Genomic DNA, 19,240 nt, shown 5'->3' with positions numbered 1-19,240 from the left:
TACTCCATGCACTCCAATGAACCATGGCTGACATCGCTAGAATCCTGACTGTGAGACAAGAATGACTGTCTAGTTTTAGTGGCTCCAGCGAACTCGCCCAGGAGATGGGACTCATGCAGATGCTCATGGAGAACATGGAGTGGACCAATGCGGAATAAGCAGCTGCAACGGCTGCACACTGGCGAGAGGTAGCTGGGTTCCACAATGACCTCAAAACCATCCTCATGGCATTGCTGCCTGAAGGCCTGGCACAGATGCATGCTGCTGCTACCACTACATCGACATCTCCACCCCCTGAAGTGTCAGTGCCACACAGTGCACCAGACATTCCACCTCCGGCCCTTGAGGTGTCACTGCCACACAGTGCTGAAGAAAGGCCAGCACCACCCACACGTCAGACACATGAAACAGCAGAGGACGAAAATGCGGATGAATCTGCCCTCATGGTCAGAAGGAAGCGGTAGCATCCACTTCCGAATCATGGCCAGTTTCAGCTTGGTTATGCCCTCTGCATCATCACCTTCCACTGTCCCCTGATACACTCTGCGACACTCCCCTTGGACCTCCACATGAACTGCCATAACCTGTTTGATCACCAATGACACAGCCATCAGACTGCGGACTGAACTCTTCCACTTCCTCTGGACTGGTCATTCCCTGAATTACTCTGGCTGGCCCTCCACGGGACAACATCTGAAAGTGGGGTTTGAATGGCCCTGTACTGCTCCAGATGCAACACTCCACGGAATGTGCATTAAACATTCCGAATCACACAGCTGTGTCATCTCTATGGTCTTTCAAGTGTGGTAGCATGGATGAATGTAGGGTCAGTGAATTCCTCTTACGTCCATGTGGCTCATGTCGTTGGACTTGGGTCACAGGGTGACACATTGCCGATTGTCGTCTGGGGGGTGCCGATGCAACAACAGTGACACACGTATTTGTTACTTCCTTGTCCAGCCCTGTACGGAACCACGCACAGGGCCCCAGGGTCATTTTTCACACCCTTTCGCTGGAGTGGCATATGCCATGCCAGCCCACTACGCTTACGCTCCAGGGGGGACAACAACACCATAAGTGCCAGGACTCCCCTGTAGTGATCTGCTACTCACAGGTCTAGTTGTCTGCATGCCACGGCCACTCCCTCACTGCTGGTTTATACCCACACCACACCTATCCAGCAGACGCGTCAGAGCACATGTGACCCTGCCAATATAAAGGGCCAGGCGCACGTGCATGGTGCCATTTCCAACCTTTCTCGGGGTGTATGCATGTGGTGTGCATGTAGGCATGGGGGCCCAGGGGCCTGCGGCATCACATTCCGCAGGCCCAGAGGAGACATGATGGCGTCCGCACCACGAAACCCAATCATAGAGGGTCCATGCCTGTGGGGGCACAGACTTAGTGGCACCGAATACACTGCGTCTGGCACAGGCACACCGCCACAGGACAGTGACTTTCGGTGCACTGAGGTAGGGGAACATTAAGTGCTGAGCGGGTATGCGTTGATGATAACCCGGAAGTAGTTGTGATCCATAAAGAAGGGTTTCGTTTTATCACTAGCACTAGCTGGTCTACACTTATATCAATATAACAAAGTGGCATCCCATTAATATCTCATGTTGGGAGCGCATTTGCACTAAGATGATTAACCAGGCATGCTGAGAATATCGACTCAACATGTTGAAAGATGGAGTTTGCCATCGGCAGACGCGAGGAAGGAACTTTACAATGGCTACTCGCGTCAACAATAACCCAGAAGTAGGTGCAATCCGTAATCAGTGGCCACGGCGCATGGGAGTGAGGTTCGCCTTGTTGATTGTAATCAGGTGTTATTCCAACACCTAGAGGTATAAATACACTAGTGTGGACACTATTTTTGTGTTACGCAGAAAGAAACAGTTGAGACAATATCACGCAGGAGTGTGCATGTATTAAAGTAAGTGGTTAGGCAATAGTATATGGCCGGTGGTAGTGTAGATATTGTTTCCTTTCAGCAAGTAGAGAACTATTGCGTGAGAAGGGTCCATCAGAGGGAGTTTTCTGATAATTTCCATTTAAATAGAAATACCTTTGTGATGTATTTATATAGCGGGCTGTTTCAGAGATCATTTAAAAGTGTGTATTAAAAGTAAGCCTGGGCGAAGCACTACGCTACGCTCCCGTAGTTTGCGAAGTTCGCGCTACGTCGCACTACGCGAACTGCACGTAGCACAGTGCGAACACGCGTAGCGTAGTGTTGCGTAGTGCTGCGGTCATTTTTTGCTTGCTCGCGGTCCTCAACGTCAAGTTGGCGACCGCGAGCAAGCAAAATGACATCCCGGCGAGACTTTTTCCTTGTTCGCGATCAGCAACTTCAAGTTGACGATCGCGAGCATGGAAATTAAACCTCCCGGCGAGATTGCCAACGCGAGGAGGTCAGGTTTCTCATTGCGAGTGGTCACGTATGCTCGCGACCGCTCGCGATGAGAAACTACCAGTTCGCGTTGAGAAAGCTGAAGCTCGAGTAAAAATCTACTCGAGCAGCAGAAAACTACAGCTCGCACTGTGCAAGATGCCATTTTCAATGATTGCACAGTGCCGGTTGCTTGTCCGCACTGTGCAATCATTGAAAACGACATCTGGCACAGTGCGAACAAGGTACTACGCAGTTCGCGAAGTGCTACGCGTAGCTCGCGTAGTGCGAACTTCACTTTGCGTAGCTTCGCGAAGTGCTACTTCGCGAACTACGCCCAGGCCTAATTAAAAGGTGATGGAGATGGGTAGCTGTGGTTCATACATACAACGCAGGGATCAGAGTATATTAATCGCAGTGGTCCAGCATTTGGCACCCTCGAGGATAAATGTAATTTCAGTCCTGGGGCCACCTTAGAGAAGAGATAAAAGGGTGTTCTATTCTAGTAAGTAAAAAATCCCATAAACTAACTCGATTGATTTTTAATATTCGTTTTTAATCATTTTTTCACACCCTAATTATGAAAGGGAATTTCGGCATGCGATATTTTTGAGCAAGCATACGAGGAAACCGCCATTACGGTCACATTCTAAGGAGCAAGAAGTTTAATTTGATATTGCGGTCCTTGATAACAAGGTAAATGTAGGAGTGTTGCTTCCCTTTAACTTACCTAAACAACTCCCACTATGTCTATGCAGGTTACAGAATTGCCAAAATCAACTGGCCTGGAGCATTATACACCCTTCGGCTACACCACGTAGCACGAGTGCATCTTTGTGACTAAATTGGGGATACAAAGGTGGGACCTAATTGCCCTATCCTATCTTCACAAGTATAGGCAACGAGAATGTATAGATTACAACAATTGCATTATTAATTGTTTATAGATAAATCAAAGTGGAACCTGGATAAGACGCAGAAGGCAATGCCCCAATATATGTGGAAACTATCTGTACAGCATATCTGGAGTGGCTTTCCTCGCTAATAATAGGTGAGGTCTTTTACTTAAAATATCCATGTTATTAGGTTGAGAGAGAGGTTGCAAAGTTGGTGGTAATACGAGGGCACAGACTTTTGAATGTATGGGTTTGAGTGTATGAATGGAGAGAAGATTGCCATATATACCTATATCTCTGTGGGGATTGATTTATATTGTGTGTAAAGTAAATGTTTATAAATTATGGGGAACATCATAGCATGTCCAGTTAGCAATGCTTGGGTTCTTATACATTATGTCTTTGAATAAGGGTATATAGGAACCTGTGCGAGTCTCCGAAAAAAACTTGAAGGCGTTGTCATAAATTGTTTCTCAATTTATAGGCTGCATAGGCTTGCATAGGCTTGCAGTAATATAATAGCCTTAACCATGTTGCTTCTCAGGGGTTATTGATTGATATTTGTGTTTTACTACACAGGTGTTTTTAACTGACCAAGCTAAAGTTTTATGTCAAAGAGATTCAAAACCTTTGTCTTAAAAAAGATGGTGGTATAAGGTATCCATCGAAACGCGTTGATGCTTTGAAAACAACACAATCTGTGAAAAGGGCTGTGGCCAACGAGTATCTAATAAATTTAAAAGTACCAGGCTCCATGCCCATGAAATTGTTTTACCACGGATGTGTATCATGTAAATGACATATTGTTTTTGTCTATGTTATGCACTCTCTTTTTTAACTTGATTATAGCTTTATGGTTATCATTTTGAGACAGTGTACTTTGTAACGGAATGCTGTCGATTAACAATGTTATGGATTATGTCAACTGTCTTTTTTAAAACTGTGTTTTTTAAGAGTTTTTAATCAATAAATCAATTTGTATTTTTCTATAATTTTAAGTGTTCAGATTATCTGTTGGGGATATATTGTTTAACTTCTTGAGTATGTACTATGTGCAATTGGATGAGAGAAATCAGGTTTGAATGGAATATATAGAACAGATGATGTCTAGATGATATAATTTTGTCCAAAGGAAACTGTTTTCTCATTACTCCCTGAGAATATGGCCCATAGTCTTTAGTCTGCTTTGTTAATCCAGGCCACCAATAGCGTTGTTTCAAAAAAGAAACTGTCGCCGTAACTCCTGCATGTGCAGAACCTATACCCTTGTGTGCTGCTAGAATTAAACCTAACCTACGATCCATATTTGGAATTTCTCTATCCCCAACTCCAGGAATCTGAGCAAATGGAATGTTATTGGCATCTAACTTGTAGGAGTACTTGAGTGGAAATCTTTTTGGTACTGCACTGCTGTTTTTGCGTGAAGCAATAACAACCACCATAATCTCACTGTCTATTTTGTGTTTTAGAACGAATGATTGCAGCTACGAAAGCCGTGCGTACAGTCCCCTTTGCAGCTTCATCAGCCAATGAATTCCTTTCAACGTGAACGCCATCACGCTGATGACTCAGTGTGTGTATCATGCGAGCCCTCGGTAGTTTTTGTTTTCAGCTCCACTACCTGTTCCCATAGCATTAATGCTTAATTGTGCCACCTTTTGCGTCTTTGAACCCGTTTTGAACCTAGTGTTGCAAGTATTCATTATATGACTTTACACAGTAAAAGGAATCGCTCACAATTAGTGTGGGAAATTCTTGATCCGTATTTACCAGTGCCAGTATCCAGGCTTTTAATTCTGCCAACTGTGTGGTGAGTCTCCTATAGTGCAACTTGGATGGAACTTTCCATCCCGCATGCGACCTTTAACGATTGCACATACAACGCTATGTAGCTTACTTCCTTAGGCAGGTTGAGCAGATCCGTCATTGTAAATGATATATTCATACTGACCTAGAGGCATTATTCCATTTGGTAGAGGATATTCTTGTTCATATTGCAGGAATGCTTGTGTCTTTAAATTTGGGTCGTACCTGTATTCTACATTTGTTGCAGTGAGAGAATTAGCTCATTGTATCCATCTCAGATGTAAGGCTTTAGCTTTAAGGAAGCTTGCCTTTGTCGTAGCCTCTAAGGCTGGAACCAGAGTCACTACTATTATTAATTTCCCCTGTGCTAGTGCTCTCCCTCTTACTACAGCAGTCTGTACCACTGTCAGAATCCTTTCTGTAGATGCGAAGAGCATCTCAGCATTTGTGTACAAATGTGATTTGTATGCAATTGGTACTGTTTCACCTTCATTATATGTCAGATAGGTGTACCCAGATTGACCAGCAATTATACGAATCACCAGGTTGCATACGTTTATGCGTGTCTGTAATTGTTTGGAAGCTATCATGTCAGCTTGTAAAGAACAAAGTGTATCAGTGTGTTCCTGTGTCCATTGTCTTACTAAAAAATCAGGTTTTATTTAGTCGTCGATATGTTTTACTCTTTCTGCGTAATCTAACATGCATGTTCTACCAAAATTTGGGAATCCCAGGATTGATTGTAATTTTTTTAATCATTTTTGAGGTTGAAGCAGCGCACATTTTTCCAAAAAATTGGCTGCCAGGCTTTCCCTTCACTTGAAAGCTCATACCCTAAAAACAGGACACTGAGGTGGACAATATTTGATTTTTTAAAGTTGAATTTGTTGCCCTCAAATGCAAATCCCAAAAATATAGTATTCACTCTGTTCAAGTGTTCCTCTAGGTCATTGTCCATTAGATAAATATCATCCACGAAGGACAATGCCTCTTCATCCAATTTCTGAAGTAACTCGGTTACTCTGTCCAAAAACAACCCCGGGCTGTTCTCATACCCCAGGGGGAGTCTACAAAATTGTCGCTGTGACCCTAGCGCTAAGCATGCTGTCAGATACCTGCTTTCAGACGCTATATTTAGCCAGAAAAATCCATTTGAGATATCAAGTGTTGTTTTATATTTTTTCCGCATAATGTTAATTATTAATGCGGCACTGTGTGCATTTTGAACTTTGAAATGTCTTAGTGCAAGTGTTTAAATGTCTGTAATCTAAAACTAAACAATATGAATTGTAAGGTTTCATGACCGTAAACAAACAATTGTTCATTGATGAGGTACAATTTTCGATCACCCCTAGGTATTCAAGTTGATCTAAGATCTCCCTGACCTGTTTTTTAGCTTTTTTCTTTATTGGATACTGCCTCTGTGCAGTTAAAGTATTTTTTAAAGGAATTATGTGGTGGGTTGAATCCTCATACCATCCAACATGGTTTTTGCATAAGCCGGGAGCTTGCGCTACCGCCCACTCCTGCCCATATGTGTGTTGCAAGTGCATGGGAATCTGATCTGAGAATGCTGGCATAATTACCATTTCTCCTTTAGGACTATCCATGACGAATGCTGGTGTCCAATCTAGTTCAGCTAACAGAATGTCATAGCCAAATGTCAAGTTATCCCAAAAGGGACCTCTTACTGTTCTACATTTATCCCCCCCCCCAACTGGAGCATTATTTCATATACTTTATGTGGGACACTTACACTAGTATTGGGCATTTCTACTGTGATATAGTCATTCAAGTCCGCTATCACCAGAAATTCCATCAGGTTCTGGTGAGCTATTGTTACCTCTACCACACTGTCTAGCATCATAAAGGAGAAATAGTGGTTCCAGTGGAATAAAACACTCTGTATTAATAATAGGATGCGCAATCGCTGTATGAAGGGCTTAATTGATGTCAGAGGGGGACGAAACCACAAACACAGATGGTACAGTATATCACAGTAATCATTTTATATTTTAAACAAGGAATGGAATATATAACTGGAAAAGATTTAAAACATTAGTGAGAGGTGTCCCAAGTGAAAACAGGAACCTAAACAAGTCGACCATTAACACAAAGAATAAGCAAACCATTACTCAGTGCATGTCACTGTATATAGCTGCTGCTCACACTGTATATATTTGTTAATGGTCGACTTGTACCATCGGTGTTTGTGGTTTCTTCCCCCTCTGACATCAATTAAGACTTTCATACAGGGATTGTGCATACTATTATTAATACAGAGGGGCCGATTCCGATTGCAAAACGAACCGACCGACACGGACCCGGACCGAAAACCGACCGACACGGACCAGCGCCGTACGACCCGTGCAGTACGATGCAACGCGAGTGAATTACAACCGACACGTAAGGAATACAAGCCGTACGACCGAGCCGGAGGGAAAATATTGATTCGGCCAGAAACCCGACGCGATTTTCACCGGCCGACACAAACCCGGAATAAACCCGACCGACCCGTACCCGCGATGTACGATTAGTGCAGTACGATGCGATGCGTATAAAACCAGACCGACTCGCACGGAGACCAAACCGCACGACCGACACGCACACACAACCCGGGACACAAGCAATAGAGACCGCCGTGAACGATGCGTACCAAACACAGAAGACAGGCAGCGTGAACGAGGCGGAGAAGCCCGCACGAGACAACAGCAGCATCTGTTTCCGTCACATGAACGTCTCCTTCATGCCTACAAAACACAAAGGAAAAAACACAAAAAAAGGACCAAACAAGCAATGACTAAGCCAATAAATACCCCAAAAAAACCATGGGACAAAGACACACCCACAACTCCAACTATATAAAGGACTACAATCACTACCATCATCCCTTCCAAACAGGAGACACAGCCAGCAGCAAACACCAGTACACAGCAACCACAGACACACTCACAACTCACCCATCACACAACTCACACACCATCAGCACCTCATACAAAAGCACACACACATATACCCAGCAAAACCAACACCAACCCAACATCACTTGCACCCTCACACACACATCCCCCACCACCCATCACCATGCCTCCAAAGAAGAATCCACAGTTCACAGATAGTTAGAAGTGCTGGTAGATGAGATCATCAGAGTAGAGCCACATTTGTTTGGTACATTGGTTCAAAGGACCCCCATCTCACAGAAAACCAAGATGTGGGCGAGAATTGTGGACAAGGTGAATGCACAAGCACCAACGTTGCGCACAAAGGACGATATCCAGAACCGGTGGTATGACGTGCGCAGGAGGGTCAAGAAACTCATCGAGACGCAGGAGGGTAGACTGCCAAACCAGTCTACTTCAGGACCTGGGAGGAGAAGGTGCGGAACATCCTACCACCAGAGAGCGTCCATGGCCTAACAGACATCCCAGAGCCTGGTGAGTACACAAACAACATAACCAAGATTGTGTGGCAAGGGGACAGTGAAACCATGCACCACAAGCAAAGCTACACTAACCAATAGATAATCAACCCAAGATGTGTATGCCAGTAACGCAAACACAATACCTGCCATCTCATAGTGACTAGGGACTGTGTCATGACATGCACCAACCTACAAACAAATAGAGCAAGCCAGTGGCACTAAGCCAAATACACCCAGCCAGACAGTTTGCCACCACAAACACACCACCTCACAGTGCAGCTGACTGTCAGGAAGGAATAGTGGGGATGCAGGTGAAGTGAGTGTAGACAAAAGCATGATGGGGCCTGTAGTCACAGATAATGCACACCCTCCTGATTGGCCCATCAATACCCCTCTGAAACATGCCCACATCACAGGGAGTGGAAAATGACTGACAAGATGGATGACACTGGCTCCCGCTGTGGGGAGCACAAGGCCCTGCTAGGGCTTGTGTGCAAATCAGAAGCAGGACACCACTGACTGACATCCTGAAAGACAACTTGCACGCCCTACAATGGAAGCACGTTTCATGGTGGGAAGGAGGACTGACAGCCCTGACCATACTACTCAGCATGGGGAGACACCCCCCCCAACACAAACTCCACACAACTCACCGGGTACAATGCATTGACACAAACCTCATTGAAATATCAGCAAAAGATACCCCGTACTGAGTGCTGCTGTGTGAAGCACAGGGGCTCACTTGGGACTTGTAGCCAAACAAACACCAGGATTTCATAGTCAGCCATCTTGCCATTGATGTCATGCCCCCTCACAGGGAGGCAGAGTCAAGAGGGAGGAAGCATGGGCATGCTGGGAAGGGGGGTGTAGCCAAGAGTATGATGGACTCGCAGTCACAGACAACCTAAACCCACCCACATGGCCCTGCAAGATCAACCTGAACCATACTCGCCCCACTGGGAGTGGGAAGGGACTGACAAGATGTCTGACACTGGGTTCTGTTGTGGGGAGCACAAGGCCATGCTGGGACTGGTAGCCAAACAAACTCCAGGATTTCACAGTCAGCCATCTTGCCATTGATGTCACACCCCCTCACAGGGAGGCAGAGTCAAGAGGGAAGAAGCATGGGCATGATGGGAAGGGGGTGTAGCCAAGAGTATGATGGACTCGCAGTCACAGACAACCTAAACCCACCCACATGGCCCTGCAAGATCAACCTGAACCATACTCGCCCCACTGGGAGTGGGAAGGGACTGACAAGATGTCTGGCACTGGGCTCTGTTGTGGGGAGCACAAGGCCATGCTGGGACTGGTAGCCAAACAAACACCAGGATTTCACAGTCAGCCATCTTGACATTGATGTCACACACCCTCACAGGGAAGCAGAGTCAAGAGGGAGGAAGCATGGGCATGCTAGGAAGGGGGGTGTAGCCAAGAGTATGATGGGATTCGCAGTCACAGACAACCTACACCCACCCACATGGCCCTGCAAGATCAACCTGAACCATACTCGCCCCACAGGGAGTGGGAAGGGACTGACAAGATGTCTGACACTGGGCTCTGTTGTGGGGAGCACAAGGCCATGCTGGCAAATGGCCAACAAGATCAAACTCTGTCTGTGACAAGCTGGGAAAAAGCAGTGTACAGGCAGGCATCTGTTTGAAAAGTAGAAAATCTCATGTTTGTGAACCAACGATGCATGTAGAAACATAAATCACATTGTGTGTCTCTTCCAAACACAGGTCGTGCTGGGCACCCAGCACCAAATGACGAGGATACCCAGTCCCAGACTCTGGTGGACACTGAGCTCTCTGGTCTGACTCTCTCACTGTCCTCTTCGGATGACGACGACCAACCTGGCCCCTCCGGTGTGAGCCATCATGCAGCACCAGCAGCAGCAACATCTGCCCCCCTGTACCAGCAGCAGCAACATCTGCCCCCCTGTACCCACGCCTCCAGCATCTGGACACCGACAGGGCACCCCCGCCAACATGGACAGACCAAGGACAATCAACACCCACAGCACAGGGACATAGGACCCCCTGGAAGCTACAGCCAACACCACCAGCAACACCACCCAAGGGGTCCCAGTGTCACCTGTGCGTACCTCCGCTGGTCCTGCCCGTGTGGAGAGGGGTGCTGGGAGGGGTGGGAGGCAAGGGCACGCCTTGCAGAGGGGTCTGGGCTGCATGATGACCCCCAACTGGCACGCATCTTAGATGCGTACCAGGATAGCACCGGAGGATTTGGCCAGGTAGTGGGGATCCTCAAGGACATGCAACACGAGCAGGTCGCCCACCATGCCCGCATGGAGGCAAAGTGGGATGCCCTTACTGCGGTGCATCGGGACATACTACAATGCCTCTGCCAGAGCAACACCAACCTGTCCACACCCCCCTGTGTGCCCACAACATCTGTCGCAACACCATCTGCCAGCGCCACAGGGAGGGAGGAGGACTCTGGCAGAGAGTCCCCTGCACCGCAGAGGCCTGCACATGAGGATCCCTCCCCAGAAGAAGAGGGGTCATCCGAAGAAAGACATGTGAGAGGCAGATGTCCCAGCACATCCCCCAGGGCCTCCAAACCTGTTCTGGACAATGTTCGTTGTGCGCAACCCGTTCACCTTGTCTAATCGCACACACCTCGCCCACATTACATGGAGGGTTCATGTTGGGCCAATGAAGCAGACGACTGTGGACTTTATTCTGGACATTTCATCTACCAGCACTTCCAACTCCAATGTGAACTTTGGATTCCCAAACCATTGTACAGCACCCACCATCCTGTGCACTTCCCTCACACATGTTTGTAAATAAACTCACCAGTACACCATACTTGCCTCTGTTGTGATTCCAACTTGTCATGTTCAGGGCAAAGTAGATCTGCTACACAACACAGTGCATGCCAAATACTGCAACAATGTGACCAACGTAAGGTGAGTCATGGGGATGTGACACACGTGAGGGAGACACACCACTATGGCAACACAAAACATACTCACCATGGCATTGTTACTCATCCCACACAATGATGTTGACCTAAAACACATTGGCATGCACAGACACAACACCAAGCACAGTCAGTGGCTACAAGACCACAGGTGAAGTAAGCAGATGTCACTCAGATGTGGGAAGACAGACAACACACATAACAAAGCGTAGCACAGGTTCATTACACATCAGCAACACGTTTATTCCACACAAGTTGCACGGTAATTCTACGTAACAGTGGACACACGCTCCCTATGTGTTGGAGAATGGAAGTCCAGGGATGTGTGGTACATCAGTTGATGGGAATTGTCAACTTCCACACTGGTGTTGGCTTCTGGGTGTTGGGGGTCAGTGTTGACCACACAACAGGCAAAGGACCCTGGGAAGGACAGACAAGATACAGTCAAAAGCACAGATGAACAGGAGAGAAATGCAATACACATGCACAAAACATGTTGCAAAACACCTACACAAACACTAGTTAGCAGTACTACCCTATTGTGGAGTACACACCACCTGAATGAACACATCACAGCACGCATCCAGTCAAGTGGCACACAGACACACTCAGACAGCAACAGAGCTGGCTCAACACATTCCAGACTACCTCCATACATTCACATAACAACCCTTGAATCTCACATTCAGGTGAAGAAGTTGTTGATGAGCTAGGAGCGGACGTCACCATCTTCTTCATCATCCCTGGCATCTTGGCCCAGGCCGGGATCCTCCATAGGTGCCGGACGTTGGTCGTCGTCATTGTCATCCTGGGTGAGAGGAACCTCCTTCCGCATCGCCATGTTGTGTAGCATGCAGCAGACCAGTATTATTTTGCACACCTTTGCAGGCTCATATGGGAGGGCCCCTCCGGTCTTGTCCAGGCAGCGAAAGCAGCTTTTCAGGAGGCCGAATGTCCGCTCAATCACCCTCCTGCTCTGACCATGTGCCTCATTGTAGCGCAGCTCGGCTGGTGTCACAGGGTGCCTGAGGGGTGTCAGCAACCATGGCATGTTGGGGTATCCAGAGTCACCTACACACACAAAAATGAACAAGGAGCTGAGTTTTGTAGGAGTGCAGAATACAACACTGACAAACACACACAATGAGAAACAGTCAGTACACACCGACAAGCCAGGCACGCTGAGCTGGCATCTGTGACATCAGCATTGCAATGTGACTACTCCTCATAATGTAGGCATCGTGCGTCGAACCAGGGAACTGTGCACACACATGTGTGATCAACATGTCAGCAAGACAGACCATCAGAGCATTGATCGAATGGTAGTGCTTCCTGTTCCGGTATGCCTGCTCATGTGCCTGTGGTGGTATCAGGGCAACATGTGTCCCGTCAATGGATCCAATGACGTTTGGCAATCTCCCCAGTGTATAAAAGGCATCCTTAATTTCAGGGAGTTCATCTTGGCTCGCAAACTTGATATACAGGTCGATGGAATAGCAACATCCCCTCCAAGACATCGCGTAGCACCCAACTAAACATTGTTTGCGACATACCACCAGCAGTAGCCACAGTGTACTGGAAGGTACCGGTAGCAAAGAAGTGCAGGGCTGCCATCACATTCACCTCTGGGGTCAGTGCTGTGGGGTATGTCCGGCAAGGTAGCAGATGTGGCACCAACTGCTCCGCCAACTCCTCAATCAGTGGCCTGGTGAAGCGGTACCGTCTGATGCTGTCGTGTTCCTGCATGGTTGCAATGTCTGGGAACGGCCAATGGACAGCTGGTGCCCTGCAGTACAGAGATGCACAAAGGAAGATTGTCGGTACATCCACCCATGTGGCCATGACCACGATTACTATCACATGCTAGTTCATGACATTACACAATGTACTGAGGTGTGTGCTGTTGGTCATGGACACATATGTCACCTACAAGACCACCACCTCACATCTCAATTCCACATGTCCACATGAGTGCCATGTAGTGCAATGGGCTAATCATCTGGCTGTGTCACCCAGCCTATGTGCTGCTGCAACGTTCAAAATACCCACCCCAGTGACAAATGAGGACTCATGTCTCCCAGGCATCACAGATCTTTGTCATGCAGAAACCCAGGCTCCCTGTATTGCCACATCAACCGAGCAATGGACATGGCGTAGCACGTACACACCACAAGGCAAGCGTAAGTCCCACAGGTAGTGGCCACTGTTGTTCCTGCCGGCCCTACATGTACGTCTCTTAGACATACACACGATCAACGTTGATGCCTATACCACATGGATGTGCAGACTGTCACCCATTGGTAACATGTGATCAGACACATCTGAGACACAACATGCACACAGACTGTGGGTGCACATCAGTATTGGGGCTACAGGTCTCACTGTGACATACATGCCATCACCCCAGGACTCAGGTTTTATGTGACATGTCTTAAACATATCCAACCTGGCATTGTGCCCTTCACTCATGCCCATTACTGTCCAATTGCACTTCACAACACACAAAGGACTCTGCCCTCATGTACACGTGCACAGCCTGGGAGTGGCTGCACAAAGTGCCAGTCAAAAAAACAGCTGTGGCCCCCTCAAACACCCAGGGAATGCAGCCTCACATGCCATGGGACACTGTGTGGCCAATGCTATATTGTGGCAGGTGTGTGCGGGTGTCCATGGCCAGTATATGTGTGTTGCATCCGTCTGATAGTCACACTAATGAGGTCCGACGTGGGTGACAATGCGTACGCATTGCACGGTCATGACCGAGCCGTGCGTACGCCTTGTCATTGCATACAATGAGGTCCGATGCGGGTGACAATGCATACGCATTGCACGGGTCATGACCGAGACGTGCGTACGCCTTGTCATTGCATACAATGAGGTCCGACGTGGGTGACAATGCGTACGCATTGCACGGGTCATGACCGAGCCCTGCGTATGCCTAGTCATTGAATCCAATGAGGTCCAACGCGGGTGACAATGCGTACGCATTGCACGGGTCATGACCGAGCCGTGCGTACGCCTTGTCATTGCATACAATGAGGTCCGACGCGGGTGACTATCATCCATACGCGTCGGACAGGCATGGTCCGAGACAGGCATACGCCTTGCCCATTGAATCATATGGAGACGGGTGCATGTGTATATTCAAAATACGCGTTGTACAGTCAGTTGAACGAGCCGGGCGCACCCATTGGCTCAGGACTGTCATGGAGACGGATGCGGATTCAAAACTTGTACGAGTTGTGCACTGGAAATTCAGTTGGATGCCTACAACGATGTTGCAATTTCAAGTGTTCCATGAAGGTGAAGATTTGAACGATGCGGAGGGCGGGTACGAGTCGTACTTTTGAATGGATTGGGCAGATTCATAGGATGCAACCGTGTTGGACCTATCACTTGGGACACATGGCACAGAGTCTGCCTCTGCAGCACAGATATAAGGCTGGCTGGCCCCCAGGGAGCTCACTTGCCTGCACTACATGCTACTGGACCACATCCCTGCTACCACTGCTGCTGTCTATGCATCCTCTGGCTCCTGCTATAGCACGTACACTAGAGAGGGCCCCAGCCTTCACTGAGGAGGAGAACCAGGCCCTGCTGGACGGGCTCCTTCCAGAGTACAGAAAGCTCTATGGGACACCAGGGGAGCAGGTGAGTGTGCTGTCCACTGCCTTCCTAATTATGCATGTTGTCTGACTAGCAGTACTAGCAGTGTGTACACCAGTGGAAAGCATTCTCACTGACTACTTTCATCCACCAAAGTGTTTAGGGACATGTAATGAATAGTTTTCATGCTGCTAAAGTGCATTATTCCAAGCTTAAACTATCCAGGCATTGTTAACATGTCAGACATGCATGTGAGTTTTCATTCCCCATGGTTGCACTACCTGTGTAATTTATTTCCCTTTGTGATGATGACATGTATATCCAATAGTGTGCTGCACAAATCTGGGGCATGTGTGTTAATGTACTTTTCACTTTGTCATCCTCACAGGTTGATGCCCACCAGAAGCAGGAGATCTGGCTGACCATCGCCCGGGCTGTTCGTTTTGTGGGGGTCTAAAAGCGCCAGATCCTCAACTGCCAGAAGAGGTGGCAGGACCTTCGTGGCTGGACCCGGAGGATAGCTAGAGTCCAGCTGAAGCTGTCTCCTCCACACAGGAGGGGCGGACACCGGACCTTGACTCCCCACATGCTCCGGATACTGGCGGTGGTCTTCCCGGACCTGGATAGGCAGCTGAAGGCCAGACAGCAGCAGGAAGGGGGTAAGTCCATGCCTGATCTGTGTACTATGTCTGACATGCAAATAGCAGTCTTTTGTCCAGGTCACACTTCCACATTACGTAGGTCTTGTAGTCCCAATATCAGGTCCCTCATTTGTGTGATGCACCCTCTTCATCTGTTCCACAGGTGTGGCCCTACAGTCTGTTGCTTGTGTCACTAGGGCACTGTGTCCCTGCAGTCAGCTATGTTTCAGGTACCAGTCAGCATCAGTTCCCGTGACTCTGTTGTGTGTTTCATGGGTGGGCCAATTGTTTACACAATGCCTGAGATCTGACATGTGAACTGTGTGTGCCCTTGAGATGTGTACCAATTGCTGGTCTGACTCACAACATGTTTCTGGGGTATTCAAAATGAAACCATGCAGCAGGGGACTCCAATTTTTGGACATCAGGAGTATGTATTTCAAGTTTGTCACAATTGCTTAGCCACCTGACTACTGTCCGGGGCAATACACTGTCTCACTTAGTCCTGCCCAGTCATGCCCCCTCAAGGGCATTCAGAAACACTCTGTAATCCCACTCCTGTTTATGAAATTGCAGGTTGTGCTTAGTGACATGTGCCCTCAGGTGTGTGCCTCTGTGTCATTAGGGTGTGGCTTGTTGCTACGTACAACTGGGGTGTCCATGATTCAGAGGGTCAGCATGACATCTGCAATGTGACTGTGGGAGACAAGACCTGTGTGACATATAGGTGTGTGATCATCTGACAACGCACAATGGTGTATGCAACTGTGTCTCTCATGCAGCTGGGTTATATGCACGGCAGACTGTGATGCGTTAATGTACATGGATTTATGTTTGCTGAGACTCATCTGAATGATTTGCATGATGTGGGGTCTTCTGGGTCCTGGATATGTTGTTTGCATGGGATGGGCAAGTGCGCCAGTCATCTGCAGAGTCAGATTTACCCCTGAGCTAGGATTGTGAGTCTGTGCATATTGTTGTTGTCTGGATGCCCTGCCCGTGTGACAGGAGACAGTGTTGACTGACTTTCAGGGCATCCCAGTGCCATGGCATTGAAGTTGCTATGAGTGAGCCTGCGTTGTGTTAAAGTGTGCACCATGCACCCCATTGTGGCCTAGCCCATCAGGACATGAGTACATCATAGTGTGTGTTGCTGGCATGCATCCTAAGCATGTGAAATTAGTCTCTGCCCATCCCTTCATCCGGACACCTGTACTGAGTCAGTCGCAAGAGATGTGCTGTGTGTCTAGTGACATACTCCTACATGTTCACTTGCATGTACAACTAATGTGTGGGTGGTGCATGTTGGCACGTTGGTGTGTTAGCATCCAACATGCAGCGGACATATGTGTGAAAGTCAAGGAGGGATATGTGTGCCATGGTTGATGTTGAGAATGACATTTGTCTCATCCTAAACAGTGTTGGCACTTTGAGCTGTGTTCAGCTGATGATGCCAGGGCTTGCCCTGTGATATGATGTGATGTACTCACTGTGGTGTGTGCAGTTGGTGCAGGTGACTGATGTTGTTCTGTTACTTCCTATTCCTATCCAGATACATCCACGGCCACAGGAGGGGACAGCTCCAGAGACCAGGAGGAGCCACAGAGCCTTACAGGGACAGAAGGAGAGGAGTCAGGTGGACCCAGTGGCACGGAGGGCTAGTTGAGCCACACAGAGGAGTCGTCAGCACCATCCCCCCCAGCTGAAGGCCACAGCAGCTCTGAGGATGACTTCCTTGTGGAGGCGGGTGTCAGCAGCCAACAAACACCAGCTAGTGAGGCTGTCTCTGCCACCGCCACGACCACCACCACCAAGTCCACCACCCGCCCATCGGCTCCCATCCCAGAGGACCCTGTGGGCTCCCGTGTTCGTGAGCATGTCTCCTTTGTGTCAGGCACCGCACCCCCTGCCCCTGTGTCCCCTGCTGCCCTGAGTGAGGAGTCTGTGGACTTACTTCGACAGATCCACGTCGATGCTGAAGGTCCTCCATGCACACACAGGTCGGTTGACACAACTGGTGTCATTCATGGAGGGCATTTCTTCGGGCATGTCTGCCCTACAGAGGACCAACCAGTCTGTGGCCTCCTCCCTGATAGCAGCAGTGTCCCTCCAACAGTCCCATACCCCTCCTACCCCTGCACCACCCACGATTCCTAGCAGCCTACCTGTCCCAAGCACAGAAACCCCCAAACCAAGGGCTAGACGTGCACACAAGCAAGCGCAGGGGACTGATTCCACACTCACAGGGGCTGGTTTGCTGACACACACACAGTCATCCACAACCACTCCACAGTCCTGCGAGACCTCTCCCTCCCAGCCCCCTTCCCTTGCCTCACCTGCAACCCCATCCCCCGAGAAGCTCTTCCTCTGTGACCTTGGCCTCTTCCCCACCGACCCAGCAGATTCTGATTACAAGGGGAAGAGGAAGTCCCCACACACAGAAGGGAGTGCCCCTCACACCCGGACACCCTCCCCCAGGCGCAGTCAGACCGAGACGCGCACCCGCAAGTTCCTCCGGCGCAAGAACAGCAAGACCCACCTCCCACCCCGCCACCACACAGCACCAAGGCAAAGTCTCCGTCCTCCATCCCCCAGGCCACCACTCCAGAGGTTCCCCCGCCACTCCCTGCCCTGGGTTCCCCCACCCACAGATACACCATCCCCAAAATGCTAAGGCCATCCCCCCCTAGCACTTGCTCCTCCACACCTGGTCAGACAGTTGGTGCTACTGATGTGGGGACCGTGTCTCTCCCCTGCCCTGCCGACCTCACCTGTCCCCCATTCCACTCCCATGGATGTAGGCACTGTTTTGGAGTCCACGACCACCCCATCTGACTTGGGCACTGCAGTGGTGAGCCAATCCACTCCATCTGACCTGCCCACTGGAGTTGTGCCGGCACCCAACCCGTCTGACTTGTGCCCCACAGTTGTGACAGCACCCACCACTTCAGTCAGCTCCACTGCAGTTGCAAGTGTCTTGCATGCATCCCCCACCTCTTCACTGCATCCTTCTGCTGAGCCCTGATCCTGTCCCTGCGGTGCCTGGCCTGCCCCCATGTATGCCCCTCCGAGGGGATGACCCCGGTACTTAGCAGTGCAGGCAAGCAAGGTGTGGCAGTTGTCACTCTAGTTCACTCCTTGGCATTTTGACATGGACTGGCCATTGGCTTTTTGGTTGCACAGACGTTTAGCATTTCATATACTGAATTTGTCACTCTAGTTCACTCCTTGCCATTTTGACATGGACTGGCCATTGGCCTTTTGGTTGCACAGACGTTTAGCATTTCATATACTGAATTTGTCAGTCTAGTTCACTCCTTGCCATTTGGACATGAACTGGCCATTGGCCTTTTGTTGGAACAAACGTTTCGCTTTTCATATGCTGAATAAAGCCTTTTTGTTTTTCCCTGTGAAATTGATTTAGCTGTACATCATGTTGATGTTGTTTTATATGCCCTTGCACCTGTATTGCTTGGTTTACAATGTTGCATACTGATGTGTTGATGTGAGGTACTCCCTGTGGTCC

This window comes from Triturus cristatus, chromosome 4_1 (assembly GCF_964204655.1).
Source record: "Triturus cristatus chromosome 4_1, aTriCri1.1, whole genome shotgun sequence".
Classification (NCBI taxonomy): Eukaryota; Metazoa; Chordata; class Amphibia; order Caudata; family Salamandridae; genus Triturus; species Triturus cristatus.
This window is presented reverse-complemented; position numbering follows the sequence as displayed.